Genomic DNA, 20,279 nt, shown 5'->3' on the forward strand with positions numbered 1-20,279 from the left:
CTGCTCTGGTTTATCCCCATTACGGGTCACTTTGTGTATTTTGATGACATTCTACTGATAGAGGAACCAGGACTGGGCAGGTAAATGGTTGGCTTCCGGCTGGACCACACTAGAAGCAACGGCTGCGCCGGGTGGGCGGGGGTGAAGAGAGGGTGCCCGGACAGCAGCGGAAGTCCCTGGAACAAAGCAACACCTTCCTGCCTCTTCTTGGCTGCCCTCCTGCCTTTCCACTCCTGACACTGCCCTATGCTATTACAGCTGCCAGCAAAACCCAGCAATGAGAGGACACCTGGAAGACCTTTGGAGAGGCCCCACGGTGGGTGCAGATTGCTTGGTGGGGAGGGCATCACTTCTGATTTTGCTGCAAAGGACAGAAGGTAAGAATGATAAAGAGAAGGAGAGAAGAAAGGGCGAGCTCAGTGGAGAGAAGGGGGAGGAGCAGAGGGGGGAGGAAAGGTGCCAGGGGAAGGGGAGGGAGGGGCAGGGAAACAGCTGTCAGTTCCTGGGAAGAGAAGCCGAAAGTAACAGTGACATCCCAAGGCGCCGCAGCCTCAGGTCTGCTAAAAACTTGCTCATTGGATTCGGCCCCTAAACCAGCTGGCAGCTCGGCACCCCCTTCCCACTCTGCCACCTCGCTCTCCTCTAGGCAGTGGGGGTGGTCACAGGGTCACACAGGGAAATTCCACTTACTGTGTCCTTCACGACGTCCCCATTCTCCCTCCATTCCCATCCAGACAGAACTCGTTCAGGACCTCCCTGGCCTTCCCTCCATCTGGCTCCATTCCACTTCTGCCCCCCTGTCCTCGAGCCCCAGCAGCTCCCCTAGCTCACAGCAGCGCCCCAAACGTTCATGCTCTGGCTTCTAGCTGGCACCTGCCTTGCCAGGTGCCTCTCCAGCCGCCAGACCTTGAACCCGGGGCCTCTGCCGCCCCGAAGAGTTGGTGACTCCCCCGGGCCAACCAAGCGTTTCCTCACAGCATTGCACAGGTTGTGCCCTCCATCTGGAATAAGAAAAACCACCGCCACTGAGGAGCTCACGTGAGCACAGGCACGGGCTAGCCTTTCACCTTTGAGGCAGGCACCAAGATCATCTCCATTGTTCCAGAGGAGTAAACTGAAGCTTAGAGGGGTTCACGGGCTCAGGGGCATCTTGCCTCTGCGGAAAAACCTATTAGATAAAGAGAGAGCAAGAGGGAAAAAAACCTAGCATGCATTTAGCACCTACTCTGTACCAGGGTTATGCCAGCCACGGATGTGTGTTCCCAATCTAAGGTGCTACGACTAGAATGCCAAGCTGTCCCATTTTTCTAGAACAGAGATTTTTGATCAATGTTGAGTTAGAGGAACGACATCCTGTCTTCTGCAGACTTTGTTGGTTTGTTTTTTATCTGGTGTGATAAGGTAAAGAAGTTTCTCTGTCTGCCTCTTTCCTCGTTGTCAATCTTTTTGGTTCCTCTGCTTGCAGCTGTTGTCTGTCTTTGAGGCTCACGAACCCCTTGCAGGAAGAGCTCTAGAGAATTTGGGAAGAAGGGGGGTGGGCAGGAGAGACAAAAGGTGCGTTGTTTTTCAAGAAGCGGGAAGACAAGGCAAATAAAGGTGTTCTCAAGGGTGTCGCCTGCAGCCTTGTCAGGGAACATTTCTTTAGATGGCTTCTTCTTCCCTCCCTCGTGCCTGGCTGGCTCCTCATCATTTTTTAACATCTCTTTGGGGACAGGGACATGAAAGTGAACAGCAGGTCAAAGTCAGGAATTCGGGGTTCTGGGGTGGTCTGGTCTGATAGGCTCCCTTCGTCTGCGGCTGTGCCCTTCGAGGGGGCAGATGAGGCTGGTTCACGATTCCGGTCACATCACCCGCCCCCGGATGACAGCATCACACCTTCATCCGTCCATTTACATTTCAAACCACCACGCGCCTGCTCTTGATTAATTATTTAGCAATGCTGGTCACTTGTGAGCATTTCCGAGCTCATATTTCACGTAAAAGGTCCAATCCTTTTTTATCCAAATCTTCCTTCCCTGAATCCTTGTGTAGTTTTTGAAATGAAATGGTATGTATTCCTTTTGAGCCCCCCGAGCCAACGTATTGGCACCTCTTCTTTGCAGCGGTGCTCCTGGATACTGGGTTAACCGGGGGGAACTTGCCTGTCGGGCTCCCCCTCTCTGCCTACCTCTGACCTTGGCCAACTCCCCATTTTTTAATCAGTAAATAAAAGCGTTTGGAATGTTGAGTCCCAAGGTCTCCTCTATCTTTAATTATTGTTGGGATCTAGGAGAAGTCATGGAGGGACACGGGCGTTAGAATTCAAGAGAATGTGGGGTGTCTCCACTGGCACTTATCTGCTTATTTCTGTGAGACATTGTTTAAGTTAGGTCATCTGTCCGCATTTTACTTTCTTTACCTCTACAACGGGGGTGGGAATTATAGGTGGCAGGGGTGGGGGTTAATGGGAACGCATGAAGCGACAGCAGCCGTATTGAGCGTGGACCGTGGGGAAGGGGCTAACCTCGACCTTCTCAAACAATGCCAATAAAACGGTGCACAGAATCGACCTTCAAGAACAGTTAGGCAGTTTATTATGGGGTTACCTTTACCCCAGGCAAAATTCTTACCCGTATGAACGTGGCGTAGTGGGAGCACCACATGGCCAAGCCACCTCAGTTCTCGGAGTTCGAAACCTGAGGTATGTCCTCTAGACTTTTTTTTTTTAAGATTTTATTTATTTATTTATTTGACAGAGAGAGAGACAGCCAGCGAGAGAGGGAACACAAGCGGGGGGAGTGGGAGAGGAAGAAGCAGGCTCCCAGCGGAGGAGCCTGATGTGGGGCTCGATCCCAGAACGCCGGGATCACGCCCTGAGCCGAAGGCAGACGCTTCACGACTGAGCCACCCAGGCGCCACTGTCCTCTAGACTTTTGAATTCTGGTTCTAACACTTATTAGTTGTGTGACGTTGGAAAAATTTAATTTTCCCCAGCCTTTGTTTCATCATCTGCAGAATGGTTCCGATTCAACCTCGCTCAGAGGGGATATTGTGGAAAAATTAAATGCCAACGGTAGGAACACCTGGCAGACAGTGGGCATGCAAATGATGACTTTGCTTCCTTAACATCATGAAAAATTAAGGTCTGTTCATAAATGAGTTCGGACCAGTTCTCAAGACAAAGAAGGAAAGTCCGGATTTTTCTGTTTTGTCACCAAAAGTATTATTAGGCTTTCAAGAAAACAGAGCGCATCCTTCATCACATGATAAAACTGAATCTACTGTTTTTCTTCTTTTTTTTTTTTTAAAGATTTTATTTATTTATTTGACAGAGATAGAGACAGGCAGCGAGAGAGGGAACACAGGCAGGGGGAGTGGGAGAGGGAGAAGCAGGCTCATAGCAGAAGAGCCTGATGTGGGGCTCGATCCCAGATCGCCGGGATCACGCCCTGAGCCGAAGGCAGACGCTTAACCGCTGTGCCACCCAGGCGCCCCTGAATCTACTGTTTTTCTGGCCAGAAAAAAAAAAAGCATAAATACAACTGCCATCAATTCTCTGTGCACATTGCGTCTCGTCTCCCTGTTTTACAGTTTTCAGAAACCAGAAGTCCATCTGTCTCGAAGACCTTTCTGTCTCTAGAAAAGAAAACACTGTCTAGATAGAGTCGTGCTGTTTCATGTGGCTGCCTCGAAGCCCCCCTTGCACTCTTCCCTTCTGCTGGCAAGTGCACGAAGCTGGGATGCTGATTTATGGCTGCCTGTGCCCCGGCAGGTTAACCCCTATCACAGGTCACTCTGCTGTGTTAATTTCATCACAGCCTTCCCCGGCTTTTCCGTGGTGAGAGCACAACAGAGGACACGCCGCTCGATGCACATTGCTCATTTACGCCCATGTGAAAAGAACAGCTAGAATGTCCTGGGCACCGGCCCCTTCCTCCACAGTGTTTATACAGTCCCGAATCAATCAGAGAGCTAGCGATCTATCAAGCCCATTAACGCACAGCACACCGTATTACTTGATGGAGAGGCATGTGCTTGAGAACATTAAAATCTCGACTTATTTTTCCAGTCTAGACCTCCCCCCCTTTACTCATTAGTTCTGAGCTACACACTTCATATTTCAGTTCAAATGTCCCCTTACACAGTTAGAGGCAGAGAGAGAGCAGGGTCTGGGCTTTGGGCAGTAAACAACAAAAATGCATCTAATTCCCATTTCTAATGAACAGGTGATCAGCCTGCGGGAGTAAGACAGATCCCAATTTAGTTCTCAAGTAATGTCTGGGCTGATACAGGGGTTGGTGCATCAGGCCCCGGGTCTCCGTCTTGCATAAGGTTGAATGGCTGCCTGCGAGGGCCTCCTGTCCTGCTCGGGAGAGACCCCAAGCCATAGTGGGGAGGTCAGCAGGGACCTAGGTGGGAGGAAGGCAGAGTGGAGGGTGGAGCCTGGGGAAGGCTTCTGCCCATCTCCTCCCTCTGTGTATTTGTGGCAGGCCCCGGGGCCCATCCTCCTGGCTCCCCAGTCCCCCTCCCCTGGCCGTCCCCCCTCTGCCTGGCCGGTCTCAGGTACAGCCCAAATCTCCCTACTACGTGGCCGGTGCTTCAGTCCTAGGGGTGTGGTTGGCAACCCTCAGGACCTTATTTCCTCAACTGAGCTACCAAGAGCAGGATTGCCCATGCCTACTTTGCAAAATTCGTTAAGAAGATGAAATGGAATAATACCCAATGATATTAATAAAAGAATAAAACAGCACAAACACACAGGTGTTAAAAAGAAATCCCTGCCAACTAAATAATAAACGAGTTGGAACCCCAGGGCCAAACTCTGCATGGCCGGCGGTGGCAGTCACAGGAGGCGGGGTGGTGGCTTGACCCCGTCAGGTGACCTCCCATCTGTTGTGGAGGAGACTGGCATGCGGAATGGCCAGGGTGCGAGGTGCCGCCTGGCTGGAGCTGCTTCCCCCTCCCACTCTCCCCTTCCGACCCCGGTCCGGTCGGTAGTGCGAGCCACTGCGCCAGGAGACGGGGTCTCCGAGACGAGGCGTGTGGGGCGGAGGAGCGGCTGAATGTGCGGGGTGGGTGCTGCCCGCCTACCTTCAGTGATCACTCGGAAGAAATACCGCGTTACACTGGGTGAGTCTTAGACAATGCCGAGTTCCGGTATGGGGGGACTCTTGTGCACGCAGGGAGGCCAGAAGGCTTTTTGGATAATAAGCACTTTTCCTATATCCTGCCGTGGCCGCGGAAGGTGTCCCTTGGGCCAGCACTAGGCAAACATGGCGAAGCTCTGAAGTGTTGTTGTGGTTCCCAGTGTTTTGTTTTGTTTTTTTAAAGTAAGTCTCTGAAAACTCTTACACTATCCAGGCACGATGGACAATAGACTGACATTCCATCTTCATTTTGAAGAGCAGTTCAATGGGAGTGAGATGATAACACTGTTAAAATAAGATTAATGACATCATAAATGCTCACATCCCTGACGATGGAAAGACATATAATGAACGGGCGAGGCTGGTTACGTGGAAATGTCATCAGTGGCCACAGAGGTAGAGAAAGTTACTACCACGGAGGAGGAAGTCGGGCTGTGCCTAAAATGGGATCCAGAGTGGCCGTAGCCTCAGTGAGACGGAGCTTATTTTCCTGCTGCATGGAAGTCTGGACGTAGATGGTCAAGGGCTCTGTGAGTCTTATTGTCCACTCCTCTGTGTCTCTCCTCGGGAGTGACCTTGGCTTTGCTTGCCTAGCACACTGTCCTCCGGGGATGCCCATCCTTTGTCTCTTGCTGCTTCTTGCTTGCATGTGGGTGTCCATTCCCGGGGACATCTCTTGGTCCAAGGTAATTGCTCCGGAGCCGTCTAACACACCTGCACTCTTGCCAGCAAGAAAGAGGGATGGGGAGGCTGTGGCAAAGGGCAGGTGCCTGCTGTTAGGGCAGAAGGTCCCACATAACACCCTCATCTACACCCCCCTGCCCAGGCCATAGTTACGTGGCCACACCTAGTAGCTCTGTCCTATAGCCAGTGCTTGGCAAAGACCAAGGGCTGTGGAAGAAGTGGAGAACATACTGGGGTGCCACTGGTGGTCTCAACCGATCATGTAATTTCGGGGCTTCTGGAATGTGCCTTTTGCCTTCTCTTCCACTTAACTGATGCCTAAAGTTTCTCAATAACACTGAGTCTCTCATTAAGACAAACTGGACTTCCTTATACTATGACCGTCTCCAGGTCACTTGTAGGGTTCCTGGTGCTAGTTCTTTCCCCCCAGCAACCCCCCATGGAATCATGGTAATACCATGTTTTTCTGCTGTCCATACGGGGAGAGGACAGAAGCTATTATAGCCGCCGACACTTACTGAAGCTTATAGCACACCAGATCTTAAACTCAACAGTTTAGGGTGTTTTTTTCTCATTTAGCCCCGAGCAAAGCCCCAGGAGATGAGTGCTCTTAACAGAGATGTGGACTTAAAGCCAGGATCCACACTAGCCCTGGTGCTCGCAATTATGCCACACGGCCTCTCCTTTATCCCGTCTGATCTCCAGGTAGGACCAGGCACTCTGTTGATTCTAGTGGAAGAGGCACATTTTTCTGGGTCCTGGTTCTGAGTGTGCGAGCACGAGGAGGGAGGCGAGGTGGAGAAGCTACGCTAAATATCCAGGTGAATGTAAGATGGCTGGGTAAGTTCCCTAGGAAGTGAGCGCACGGGTACTTTCGCTGTAGGTTTTCAGGAAGCGTAATGTTAAGGCACGAGAAGGGACCCTAAAAAAAGAGGTAATTAATTTACTCCAGCTGCATCTCCCTCCCTCGGGTGTAGCGGGAGGCCCTCACCAGCCTGCGTTCTAGCACGCGGAGGTCATGCGCCCTTGGGAGCCAGCAGGCAGCAGGGCTCTCGCCCTTGGGGATCTGGTCAGACTTGACTGGAATCCTTATTCCGTATCTTTTTCTTAGCACTTGCTTCCTTAAGCCTCTTTTTGTTTCAGTACCCGGATGCTACTTTTCCATTGCCAGTGTTTTTCATCAAAGGTCACTCTTACCCATATTGTTTCTGAGTTTAGTAGATTTTTCAGAGACTAGAAGGGTTTCTAGGGAGATATCATTCTGGGGTGAGGCTTTTTCCTCCTGCCTCTGGAGTAACTTCCGCTTTATCTGTAGAATACACGATTCCCCAGCATTTGTGAATTTATAGCCAACCACCGATTCAAGTACTTTCCTCACAAAAACTGATTCTTTAGGCTAAAGAGATGTCGGAGAAGGAAAGGTTCCTTCTCTTGTTACTCTGGATGTTTTGGTGGCTAGACTGATACAACAGGAATTCATCTGTATCTTCAGGTAAGAAAGAGATGACATGATGTGCCCGGATGTTGGTGATGTAGGAGCCTTGGCCCACCATGTCGCTTGAAGGCAGGGCCTCAGGATCATGGGGACTTCATTGTCCCCGAAGCAGTGGGGACATGCTGAAGTCTTCAGATGTGGCGGTCACTAACAATTTTGAAGATGGTTGCCATGAAGACATCCGCTCCACATTGTATGAGTTTGGCCATTGGTAGAAGCAATAGAGATGCCCAGTGCTTTCCATATCTGGTCTCCCTTCATTCCTGAGCACATGGGAAGGCTCAAGCTGCCCTGAAAGTAGTTAGAGTCCATGGGACTAGATCTGTGCAATGGGCTCTGAGTGAAGAGATGTGTCATTTTTGGTCTGAGGCAGTTCAGAGTTTTCCATACTCTTCCTTGTAAGCCAAGTGTTGAAATAATAGTAGAGAAAGATGGGAGGAGCCTGGATCCCCGAGACAGTAGATGAATGAGAGCTCTGCTGACCTGCTTCGGACATGGCATGCACAAGATAGAAACTTCTTCCTGCTATTTCGGCCTTGGTTAGCATAGCATGGCATACTATGTCCCGAATGCAGATAATATGGTATTTTTTCGATCGTGTGCAGCTCTACCAGTGAGATATTCCTGGATGTCTAATAGATTCCAAAGTTTGGATGGTCAGGGGATGTTTCGGGATTAGAAGAAAGGAAGGATTTTCTGCATCCTTTATTATTTCGGTTGTTTTTTTTTTTTTTCTCCTTAAGTGGCCATCGTTTCAAAGACACTGGGTGATAAGGTGACAGATAATGAATAGAAACACCAACAGAGAATTGGAAAAAAGCACTTGGTAGGATGGTTCCCGAAAACCCTCTCAAGCCTCTGCTTCCCTAATTGATATGCTGTTCTGGAACAATTCTGCCTGACACGGCGCTCCGGCAGGTTAGTAAAAAGGAGAATGTGGTGCTGAATCCATATGTTGCCATTCCACCTTTCACAGCAGCTGGGAATCCAGGCTCTGTTTCCGTTAGTAATCACCAAACATAACAATTAAACACATATCACACCAGACTAGAAAACCCCAGGAGGATACCCTGTGTCCATTCCGTTCAAGTCTGAAATCTGTTGCAGATATTGGCAAAGTCGCACAAGCAGTTAGGGAGGTGGGAGAGGGGTGGGCCACCCCAAAGGTGCTTAAGGTAGCAGAGAATTCACACGTTCCCGCTCTTGGAAGCTCAAAGGGTGCCGAACACGGTGCCTAATTCGGCACCGAGTGAATGCTTATTTATGCAATGGTGACTCGCAGTTAAGAATGAACATGTTCATTAGTAGTAGAGATTGTTTAAAAATGCAGTCTGCTGTGCGGAAATAGTATGTGAATCCCTGTCTATACGATCTTCTCCAGCACAGAGAAAGGCGAGGACTGGGACAGCTCAACCTACATCTGGCGTGCGTGCCTCCCCGTGGTGAGCCAAGTTTAACTCTCTGTCCTATATTCTCTGATGCTATTCCTGGGGCTAGGGACACTCGAGCCACACAATCACAGCTGGCAACATCTGCAATCCTTCCTTCTAGTGCTGAAACCACAGTGTTGGCAAGAGGGCACGTGAGCAATCCTACTCATGTGTATTTGTGCTGCTTCCAGAAAACCCCTTTTTATAGAAGGAGGCACTGAGCTAATAATACAGGAATATAAGAGGATATACTTCGTTAAAGAGGAAACCTCCTTCTAATTCCCAGACAGAGCCAGAGGTTCTGTCTAACTAAACACTTCCTTTCTCATCTGACTTTTGGAGTTTCACCTTAGAATATGGGAAAAGGTCTCTTGAGTTTAGTACTTCTCAGAGAGAAAGGTTTGTCTTCACTCCCTCAGCAAGGAGCTTCGGGCGCTGTCCCTATGTTCGGTGACCCCATCTCTGATGGTGGATTCTCAGGTTCTCCAGGTGGGTGGGCTGCCAACGTTTACTTGTCTTATTGAGAAAGGAGAGACTGAGCAAGTGAAACCTTTCTACTTCTTTCTTTCCAGGATGCTCTCCAGGAAGATTCCTGTGAGCCTGACTCAGAAGAGCAGCAGTCTGTCCGGGAACCTGTTACCCTCGAGAATTTGATCTTCCTTCCCCAATATCTTGTGATGGCCACCTCTTCTCCTTCTCTGGCTTCCTATCAGCTTTTCAAATGGTGGATTTAGAAACTAAAGTTATTCCAGCATTGATTATGTGGTCTCAGATTCTCGCAACTAGTTTTCCTCAAGATGAATATTGGGAAGAGTTTGGTAGCAAGCTCTATGGTGAGGGAGGAGCACTGGAATGGGAGTCCAAGGTGTTATAAACTGGGGCAGGTTACTTCATCTCTGAAACTTTGTTTCGTCAACTCTAGATTAGAGTGGGGATTAAACTGCTTCTAACTCTGAAGGCCTATAGGTCCTAAAAACTGTGCTCCGGAGGAGAAAACACACACCGGCAAACGTGTACTTATGCGCTCTTCTGCCATGCTTTTGTAGATTGGTTTGAGAGAGTTCTGAATTCACCTAGTAATAGCATTATCTCAATTTCGTATTGAAGAAACAGTTCCAATAATTTCACCATAAGACTTGTACACTGGCTGACTTCCATTCTTTTCCTAAGAAAGTAGATTAATTAATCCAGACAATTACTGTCAAGCAAAGGAGAAAGGTTGGACATTCTCTGAGAAATTTGGTGGTTGTACAGCTCATATGGTTAATTTGCAAGACCTCAAATGGAATATTTAAATTAACTATTTCAGCTACTATTATATTTAGATAGTGTTGTTTGGGTAGAAATCAATTAAAATTATAAAGTTTTGGTTAATTTACCCGTGAAAAGGATGAGCATCATTCTACCTTTTCTTTTTTCTTTCTAGAACCATAGCAAATAGAGAAATTATGTCATGATTTTGGGCAAATAAATTAATCAATCCCAGCCCAAAAGTAGTTGAAAAGCAAACCATTAGAACCCCCTCCCAGTCAAACAGGGGCTTATTGGGAAGTATTGTATAAACAGAGCAAAGCTTATGAAATGAAATAGACAGGATCTGAAATTTCCATATACACAACCCCCCAACAAGGACTTTTCTTACCTATGTCTCCATTACCTTGATAAGATTGGGAGTTGGCCAGTGTGGCTCTATAAATTTAAAGCAAATAGTGACATTTAGGTCCTTAGGGTCCATCCTCCTACCACCTTTTTTCACTTCAGGTTCATTATTTTGGATTTTTCATTTATATTTTTATGTTTCTGGTCCTTGGAGGAGGCTGAGTACTACATTTTGACAGTGGAATCTGAAAGAGCTACAATTCTAGATTCTGTAAATACTTCTTGATCATAAAAAAATGTCTTAGTTTTCACTTTGATTCCTGTCTCATTGGTCCAGCCCTTTGGATGGAATATACATTTTACTGAAAGGCCAATCCCCCAAATTCATGGTATTGAGGTCTACTTTTCAGAGGTTCAAACTGTGGGTGGTTTAGTTCATATGCTTTACCCCAAAATGAAAATTCTGGGATTCTCATTAGCTTTCTCCCAAAGCAAACCTTTAAAGCTTCCCCAACACATGTAAAAACCCAACTTTATGAGGATCCAAGACCAGCCAGGAAATGTTAACAAAGACTAAATTTTAGAACAGCAAATCTTTAGTTGTGCAAAGGACATTGCTAAACTTCTGGGTTGGAAGGTATCCTGATCTACCTAATTCTATTTATGAAACTGCATATGTGCTTTGAAACTCCATTTAGATCCAACTCTTTCAGCTAGAGATGGAAACCATATGTGTGTCTAAGGCCCATATGTTAGGGCTTGGAGAGTCTTAGATTTTGTTTTGATTTCCAACTCAGCATCATTTTCCGATTTGGAGGCATCTGGGTATGTCCTTGACCCTCTGTGTCATGCGGCGATATTTTTGTTATCCATTCTTCTTCTTCTTAGATGATTCCCGTTTCCATATGCTTAGAAAGGTGTTGTGGCCTTTCATTCCTAAAAGGGCGCCCTAAGGAAAACAGAGAATCAAAGTAAACATGCGGGAAAATCAAGTTCACAGTCTTATACCTGGGTGAAATAGTATTTTGTTTATTGTTTACGTGAATTCATTAGGGCTTGTTTTTTCCTTCACTCACGGTTTCTTTTGTGTAGTGTAGACTTCCATTTCTGCTGTACACGTGCCCCAGGATCATGAGCATACCCCAGTGTGAAGTTGGCTGGCTGGCCCCCAAATCTATTTCCCCATTCTTTCGAGAATAATCTAGTTGTAGCCGGGCATGTGGCCTCTCAGGGACTACCTTCCAAACCTCACCGATAGGCATGTGTTGAAGTTCTTATTGATGAAATGTGAGCAGTAGGGATAGGAGACATTTCAAGGCCTACGTCCTAACACACAGCCTTTCCCTTTAGTTTGTACTAAAATACAGAATAGTCTAAAACCGGCTTCAAATGCAGATGATGACAGTATCCTGGGGGATGATGGACAAATGCAATGGAAAGAACTAAACTCTTCTAATTTCCACAAGGAGCAGAGCCACCTGCTGACCCATCTTACTACTGGATTGGCAGGAAGGAAACTTCTTTGGCCTTAAAATTAGCTTTTACCCTAAAATCATGTGTAGACCTTAGGGCTTATGCATCATATAATTAAAGGAAAAGAAGAAGGTTCTGCATAGAACCAAGAGAGATTCTTAGGCTGTGGGGACATGATTCAACAGGAAATCAGTTCTCTGAACAAAACATTTAGAGATCCATTCGGGGAAAAAAATAGCCAGTCTGGTTATTTGGCCTGATGGTATTGAGAGTCAGAAGAGTTGTTTGTTCAACATAGGAACTCATTTTTCTTCTTTGTTGTTTGGTTACTTAAAACTCCACTCATGAAATTTTTAACAATTGAGTTAATGACCGGGGTAGCCATTGTTTGACAATATCTCTTTAGTGAATGGGTGTAGATGTAAGAATGAAAAGCAAGGTGTGTAAGATTCTCCTGAGGGAGGAAGGTCAGAGAGCTTCTCTCGGCAGCTCATCTCCCCAGGGGGCAGGCTTTGGTGGGCAGCTCCTGGGCTCTGGCAGGTGAAATCCGGTGGGACCTCAGTCTATGATTTTGCCTGACTTAGCTTCAAGTCCCTAAACTATGACATGGCAATGATGACACTCATCTCATCCATTTTTACATTTGGTGGGTCATCTGCAATAATATCTCTGTGGCAGCTGACATATAGCGTGTGTTCCATAAACGACATTCTGAGGTTGAACGTGACTTCTCGGAGGTTCGAATTGCGGATGGTGGTGACCTGGCATGGGCTGTGGAGGCAAGGACAAAGATCTGTGTTTCCATGAGAGCAAATAAGGAGGGGCTGGACTTCCACGTTGGCCTCCTTCTGATGCATTCAAGATTTTAAGAACCAAGATGTGCCAAGCCTTTTAAAGATCTCAAAAAATTAGGGTGTTTTTAAACTTAAAAATCATGCGATATGGGGGCTCCTGAGTAGCTCAGTCAGTTAAGTGACCGACTCTTGGTTTCAGCTCAGGTTCCAATCTCATCGGGTCATGAGATTGAGCCCCCCCTCATTTGGCTCTGCCCTCGGTGGGGAGTCTGCTCGAAGATTCTCTCCCTCCTGCTCTCCCCCCCACTCATGCACTCTCACCCCCCTAAAGTAAATAAATCTTAAAAAACATGCTCTATATTTTTGCAGTTTTCATAGTATTTCAGGATTTGATTTGACTTGATGCTTCATATTTGATTGACAGAGTGCAGTCCAAGGGAATGTTTGAATACGCAAACACATTGTCCAATGGGACTTTCAGTAGTGCTTGTGTGATGTTTATAATGGTATTGAATATAAAAAAACCCACACTGTCTTGGTATTTTGTAGACACATGCCACGTGCCTTTTTTTTTTTTCTTTTACATTGTATGGTTTAATCAGGTGTATAGTGGAGGGCTTTGAGCAAAACGAGGTAAGTGGTAGGAAACAACAGTGTAAGCTCTGATGTGAAGACACGGAGGGCTGTGATGCAATTTCTTTTCTTTTCTTTTTTTTCTTTAAAATCAATTAATTAACATATAGTATATCATTAGGTCCAGAGGTAGAGTTTAGTGATTCATCAGTTGCATATAACAACAAGTGGTCATTACATCACGTGCCCTCCTTAATGCCCATCACCCAGTTGCCCCATTCCCCCCACCCTCTCCCCTCCAGCAACCCTCAGTTTGTTTCCTAGTTAAGAGTCTCTGGTTTGTCTCCCTCTCTGATTTCGTCTTGTTTTTTTTTCCCTCCCTTCCCCTATGTTCATCTGTTTTGTTTCTTAAATTCCACATGTAAGTGAAATACGATAATTGTCTTTCTCTGACTTATTTCACTTAGCATAATACCCTCCAGTTCCACCCACATCATTGTAAATGGTAAGAGTTCATCTTTTTTTTGTTTTTGATGGCTGAGTAATATTGCGTTCTGTATATACACTACCTCTTCTCTATCTGTTCATCTGTCAGTGGAGCTCTGGGCACTTTCCTGGTTTGGCTATTGTGGACTTGCTACTATAGATATTGGGGTGCAGGTGCCCCTTCAAATCACTGTGTCCTTTGGATAAATACCTAGTAGTGTGATTGCTGGGTCATAGGGTAGCTCTATTTTTAACATTTTGAGGAAACTTCATACTGTTTCCCAGAGTGTCTGTACCAGTTTGCATTCCCACCAACAGTGTAAGAGGGTTCCCCTTTCTCCACATCCTTGCCAGCATCTGTTGTTTCATGACTTGTTAATTTTAGCCATTCTGACTGGGCTTAGGTGTATGTCTTCCATGTACTTTGATTCTGAAGACAAATCATCATGACCAGGTTCCTGCCTATCTTACTGCTGTATTAAGAGTAGCTTTCCACTCCAGTCTCTCACTCATCTGAGAACTGGAGAATCAGACGTTTGCCCTGGAATGAGGTCAGGTGTGGTTTTAGAAAATCAGTTGGTTGAGAAGATTTGGTTATAGTTGAAATGAGCATCCTCAGAAACATAGTGAGTTCAATAATTGATTTTGGCAGTGCAGCGATCAAGGTAGAAAAATTCATGATCAATTTACTACAGGGATCAGAGTCAATTAAAAAGTTGAATGGGGCGCCTGGGTGGCTCAGTCGTTAAACGTCTGCCCTCGGCTCAGGGCGTGATCCCAGAGTCCTGGGATCGAGCCCCACATCGGGCTCCTCCGCTGGGAGCCTGCTTCTTCCTCTCCCACTCCCCCTGCTTGTGTTCCCTCTCTCGCTGGCTGTCTCTCTCTGTCAAATAAATAAATAAAATCTTAAAAAAAAAAGTTGAACAAAATGAATGGATACCAGGACCCAATTTGTTGGTCACATGTAGATGCTTTTATCTCTGTGGTTGGTTGTTTTCAAGAATTTATATAGTTGTGTTTGTATACAAAAATAAAGTAAATGGTTGAAGCAGTCATTTATAGAATCCAAACTGCCACTCTTTACCTAATATATATTAAATATTCAGAATATATATATATTTTTTAAAGATTTTATTTATTTATGTGACAGAGAGACAGCCAGCGAGAGAGGGAACAGAGCAGGTGAGTGAGAGAGGAGGAAGCAGGCTCCCAGCAGAGGAGCCCGATGTGGGACTCGATCCCGGAACACCGGGATCACGCCCTGAGCCGAAGGCAGATGCTTTAACGACTGCACTACCCAGGCGCCCCTAAATATTCAGAATATTAAATATTAAATATTAATATTAAATAATAATCGAGTGCTGAAAAGTTTGAGTCCAGAAACAAATACATATGGATTTACAAATCTACAAGGACTCACTCTGTACAATCAGTGACTGATTTTTTCATTTGATAAGACTAAGGCAAATGTTGTAGATTTATCATCCAGGGAGCAATTGGTTTCTTTGGCCCTGTGGTCTACCAGCTGTATCCAAACCTGACCAACCCTCTGGCACGTGTCTGTCATTACGCTGCAAGGAAGAACAGGCATGGATTGGTGGATTGCTGTTATCATTCCAGGTAAGACAACTCCATAGAGCCCTTCTGATGAAGAGGTACAAACTTCCGGTTATAAAATAAATAAATCACAGAGATGGAAAGTACAGCATAGGGAATATAGTCAATAATATTGTAATAACGTTGTATGGTGACAGAGGGTGCCTACACATACCATGGCGGACACTGAGTCATGTATAGAATTGTTGAATTGCTATGTTGTATACCTGAAGATCATATATTACTGTATGTCAGCTGTATTTCAATAAAAAAAGAAGGCCATGGACCTATTTGAAGGCTACATCTCCTGTTGGCTTCCTACATCCCGGGCTGCCCCTATGGGGCTCTTAGTCTCTTAAATTAGGGTTTTTTCATACGCCTTACAGAACGTCACAATTTTTTCACTCGACTCCCGTCTTGGGAAATCTCATCCATTCCCGTGGTTTTGGTTTCATTTATACCCCACACCTGGCCCTCCAGAGCAGAGCTTTCTACCAACCTTCCCAGGCATCTTCAGATTCACTGACTTACTAACATGCCCGTCTGTCTCACGGCCCCTCAAATTCAAACATCTAAATCTCACTTCACCACTTCATTTTCACGTCTTCCTTCTAAATCTCTGTCTCCACTGGTGCTCCCTCTTTATCTAGTTGCCCTAAGTGCCCCTTCCCTCACCTCCACCCCACAGTCAATCAATCCATCAACCTATCACAGATCAGTCAAATCTCCATGTTCCCAGCATTCCTTGATTTCAGGCCCCCGTCATTTCCCACTTGGCTTTTCCTTCATACTTCCGGTTTCTTCCTGCTGGAGGGTCCTCCTGCCCATACTTTTCCTTCACAGCGTTTATCTTGGTTTGCAGTCATATACCTGTGTGACTATGTGATGCTTATCTCTGTAAACGTGAGCTCCAAGAGAGCATGGCCTGGACCCATCTTGGTTTGCGTTGTCTGGTTACCTAGCAGATGGTAGAAGTTAAGTTCATATTTGATATTTGTTGAATGAATAATTGAATTAATCTGGTTTCTTGCTCTAGCCTGAACACACACTCTGTCTTCAGTCCTGCTTTTACATATTTCACTTACCATCTTGCACAGCATTTTAAAGCACACCTAATCATGCTGTGGCCTCCATATCACCCTTCAACGAATGATAAACATTCGAGCCTCTCCACACACCTTAGACTTTTTTTTTTTTAAATTTGAGAGAGAGAGAGTGAGAGAGAGAGAGAGATTATGAGCAGGGGTGAGGGGTAGAGGGAGAAGCAGACTTCCCACTGTGCAGGGAGCCCGATGCATGACTTGGGGTCCACAAGGACCCTGGGATCTTGACCTGAGCTGAAGGCAGATGCTTAACTGACTGAGCCACCCAGGCGTCCCACACACCTTATACTTTCATGATTTGTCCCAACCAAAGTCTCCAGTCCCATTTCTTTTTTTTTTTTTTTAAGATTTTATTTATTTATTTGACAGAGAGAGAGACCCAGTGAGAGAGGGAACACAAGCAGGGGGAGTGGGAGAGGAAGAAGCAGGCTCCCAGTGGAGGAGCCTGATGTGGGGCTTGATCCCAGAACACCGGGATCACGTCCTGAGCGGAAGGCAGACGCTCAATGACTGAGCCACCCAGGAGCCCTATCCAGTCCCATTTCTTTTGTGCTTGAGTGGGGGGAGGGACAGAGGAAGAGGGACAGAGGGACAGAGTGGGAGGAAGAGAGAGAATCCCCAAGCAGACTCTGAACTGAGCATGGGGTCTGATGCGGGGCTCAGTCTCAGGACTTTCAGATCACGACTTGACTGGACATCAAGAGTTGGACACCCAACCAACTGAGCCACCCGGGCGCCCTGCTTTTCTTGTCTTTTTGTTGCTTACCTCCCTCCTGTCTCCCATCCCCATCTTCTTCTGCTCCCAAGCCCTCCTAGCCTTGCTAATTCCACATCCTCCAGGTCTCGACTTAGATGTCACCTGTCAGGAATCTTTTTGTGACCCTCCAAGATGCTTCATGAACCTGCTTGGTGCCTCTGCAGGAATTTGCCTATGTCACCGCACCCTGAATGATAACACTGATCTGTTATGTGTCTTTGTCCCCACTGTACCCTAAGAGTAGTGTCCAGCACCTTGGAAAAAGTAGATTATCAACACACGTTACTAAGTGAATAACAGATGTGCAGCTCTGAGCGCCAGGATGCATAGTGCTTTCGAGGGACAGGGCTGTCTCGGAACGACGGTGAGTTAGGACTACTGTAGACACACATGGCCACCTTGGGTCACTGAACCCTGCAAAGGTTCTTCTTAATCTAACTGGATTTTCCTGCTCCTTCCAGGACCCCCACCTCAATCATTAATAAGAGAGAGGGTGAGGCAGTGAGGGAAAGCAGTAAGTGCCCAATGAGGAAGGAGGAGTGAGGGTGGAGAATGAATAAAAAATATACAGCAACCACACAAAGACAGTGATAAAGAGCTTAGCGCTGTTATTGCTCGTTATAGTCTGAGTGATTTGTGATCTAAATTGTCCCATAGCGGGGGAGCCTGGGTGGCGCAGTCGTTAAGCGTCTGCCTTCGTCTCAGGGCGTGATCCTGGCGTTATGGGATCGAGCCCCACATCGGGCTCCTCTGCTGGGAGCCTGCTTCTTTCTCTCCCACTCCCCGGCTGTGTTCCCTCTCTCGCTGGCTGTCTCTCTGTCACATAAATAAATAAAATCTTAAAAATAAATAAATAAATAAATAAATAAATAAATAAATAAATAAATAAATTGTCCCATAGCGACATTACTGTGTGATGGAGTTCCCGGACTTTGTTTCATTGGGATGTGGTTGCTCTATGGAAACGGCCAAATTCTTTGGTATTTTGGGGAATACGGATCTTCATTCCAGTGATCATTCTAATTCTTAATTCTAATTCCGGCCAATCACAGAACTGCCTGTTGTCTTGGTCCCTTTATTTTTTTTCCCCCTCATACGGCTTAATTAGAGTTGGATTTTCAGTGATAACTTGCTTTTTTTTGTTACCAAAGGTAATTTTTAGAGCACCTTGAGCTCGGTTAATATTTAAGAATGTAGCGTAATATGCAACAGAACTCTTCTTTTCACTTATTGGTAACTTTCAAAACACTGTGCCTCTTAATTGAAATTTCCATGCTCAGTCACAGCACAGACTAAAACGGTTTTTAGGAAATCAACAGTGAACGTATTTTAGATACTTTTCAGGTAAGTTGAAGATGGATAGTGTTTGTGCTTTGTAAGTAACATTTCAGAGTTTTTCTAGTTACGAGTGAAACCAAACACCTAAACCTAAAAGCTCGGAAATATAAGGACATAAAGGTCAGAGAATTTAAAAACAAACACTTAAATTAAAAAGAAGTTGGGGCACCTGGGTGGCTCAGTCAGTTGAGCTTCAGACTCTTGATTTCTGCTCAGGCCATGATCTCAGGGTTGTGGGATCGAGCCCTGCACTGTGCTCTCTGCTCGGCATGGAGGCTGCTTGTCCCTGTCCCTCTGCTCCTTTCTCTGCTTGTGCACTCTCTCTCTCTCAAATAAATAAATAAATAAAATAAAAAAAGGCAAAATATTGTTAACCTACCACTTAGTCATTGCTGATTTTCTGTATACTGAAGACCTATTTTTATCCTTAGTTAAAGCTATGTCTGTATTTAATAGTGAAGTATGCAGTGAAACCAATAAAAGTAATTTGTACCATTATGTTCAGTTGAGTTCAATTTAGCAGACATTTCTTTTTAAAAAATATATGTGCATTTCTTAAAATAAAGATTGTGTATATTTAAGGTGTATGACATGATGATATGATATACACAATATAGTGAAATGATTACTGGAGTCAAGCTAATTAACATACTATCTTTTTTTTTAATTGATAAACTTTTTTTTCTCCCAAAGATTTATTTATTTGAGAGAGAGAGAGAGTGCGTGAGCAGGAGGGGCAGAGGCAGAGGCAGAGGGAGAATCTCAAGCAGACTCCCTGCTGGGTGTGGAGCCCTACGCGTGGCTTGATCTCATGACGCTGTGCAGAGATCACGACCTGATCTGAAACCAAGAGTTGGGGGCTTAACCGACTGAGCCACCGACCACCCCTAACATATCTTCTTACATAGTGATCATTTTGAGTGTTTGTGTGTGATGAGACCATGTGAAATCCACTCTTAGCAAATTTCTGGTATTCAATATGGTATCAGTCATCACCGTGTCCGTTAGCTCTCCAGACTTGCACATCCCACATAACTGTGACTTTACCCTTTTTGGCCAACATCTCCCCATTTCCCCCACCTCCCTGCCCATGGTAACCATTGTTTTACTCTCTGCCACTGTATTTTCGACTTTTTTAGATTCCACCTATAAATGAGATCATGCACTTTTGTCCTTTCTGTTCTGGCTTATTTCAATTAGCATTATGACTTCCAGGTTCATCCGTGTTGATGCAAACAGCAGGATATCCTAATGGAAATACACACACACACACACACACACACACACACCACAACTTCTTTGTTCATTCATCTGTCAACCTACATACACTTGGGTTGCTTCCATATCTCGGCTATTGTGAATAATGTTGCAATGAACATGGGGCAGCAGATATCTCTTTGAGTACTTATTTCATTTACTTTGGGCATACACCCCAAAAGGGGGATTGCTAGAGCATATGAACAGTTCTATTTTTAGTTTTTGAGGCACCTCCACACTGTTTTCCATAATGGCTGTACCAGTTTACATTCCCGCCAACCATACACCATACACCAGGGTTCCCTTTACTCCACATCCCCGCCAGCTCCTAGCTTTTATTTCTTCAATAATAGCCATTCTAACGGGTATGAGGTGATAACTCGTTGTGGTTTTCAGCAAACCTTTCTGGAGTTCCCACTCTCTGCCGAGTACTGAGATAGTAACAGGGATTAAAAAATGGTCATTACTTACCTTTGCTTTTGAGAAACTCATCTGTGTGGGAGACCTGTGTCTCAGTTTTCTTTTCTCTCTCTCTCTCTCTTTTTTTTTTTTTTTTGATTTTTTATTA

At 45.6% G+C, this 20,279-nt stretch overlaps 1 long non-coding RNA gene across 3 annotated transcripts in view; it reads left to right on the plus strand.

Moving 5' to 3' along the window:
• The window catches only part of LOC123776002 (uncharacterized), a 69,979-nt gene extending 55,599 nt beyond the window's left edge, over positions 1–14,380 (plus strand). For all 3 annotated transcript variants that reach the window (XR_006775244.2, XR_015725104.1, XR_006775245.2), the window contains 4 exons: positions 259–377; positions 8,049–8,223; positions 8,687–8,747; positions 9,308–14,380. This is a non-coding gene — a long non-coding RNA (uncharacterized LOC123776002). The remainder of the gene's footprint in view (positions 1–258; positions 378–8,048; positions 8,224–8,686; positions 8,748–9,307) is intronic.
• Positions 14,381–20,279: the final 5,899 nt, after the last annotated feature.

This window comes from Ursus americanus, chromosome 7, assembly GCF_024610735.1.
Source record: "Ursus americanus isolate L20-20 chromosome 7, mUrsAme1.1.p, whole genome shotgun sequence".
Lineage (NCBI taxonomy): Eukaryota > Metazoa > Chordata > Mammalia > Carnivora > Ursidae > Ursus > Ursus americanus.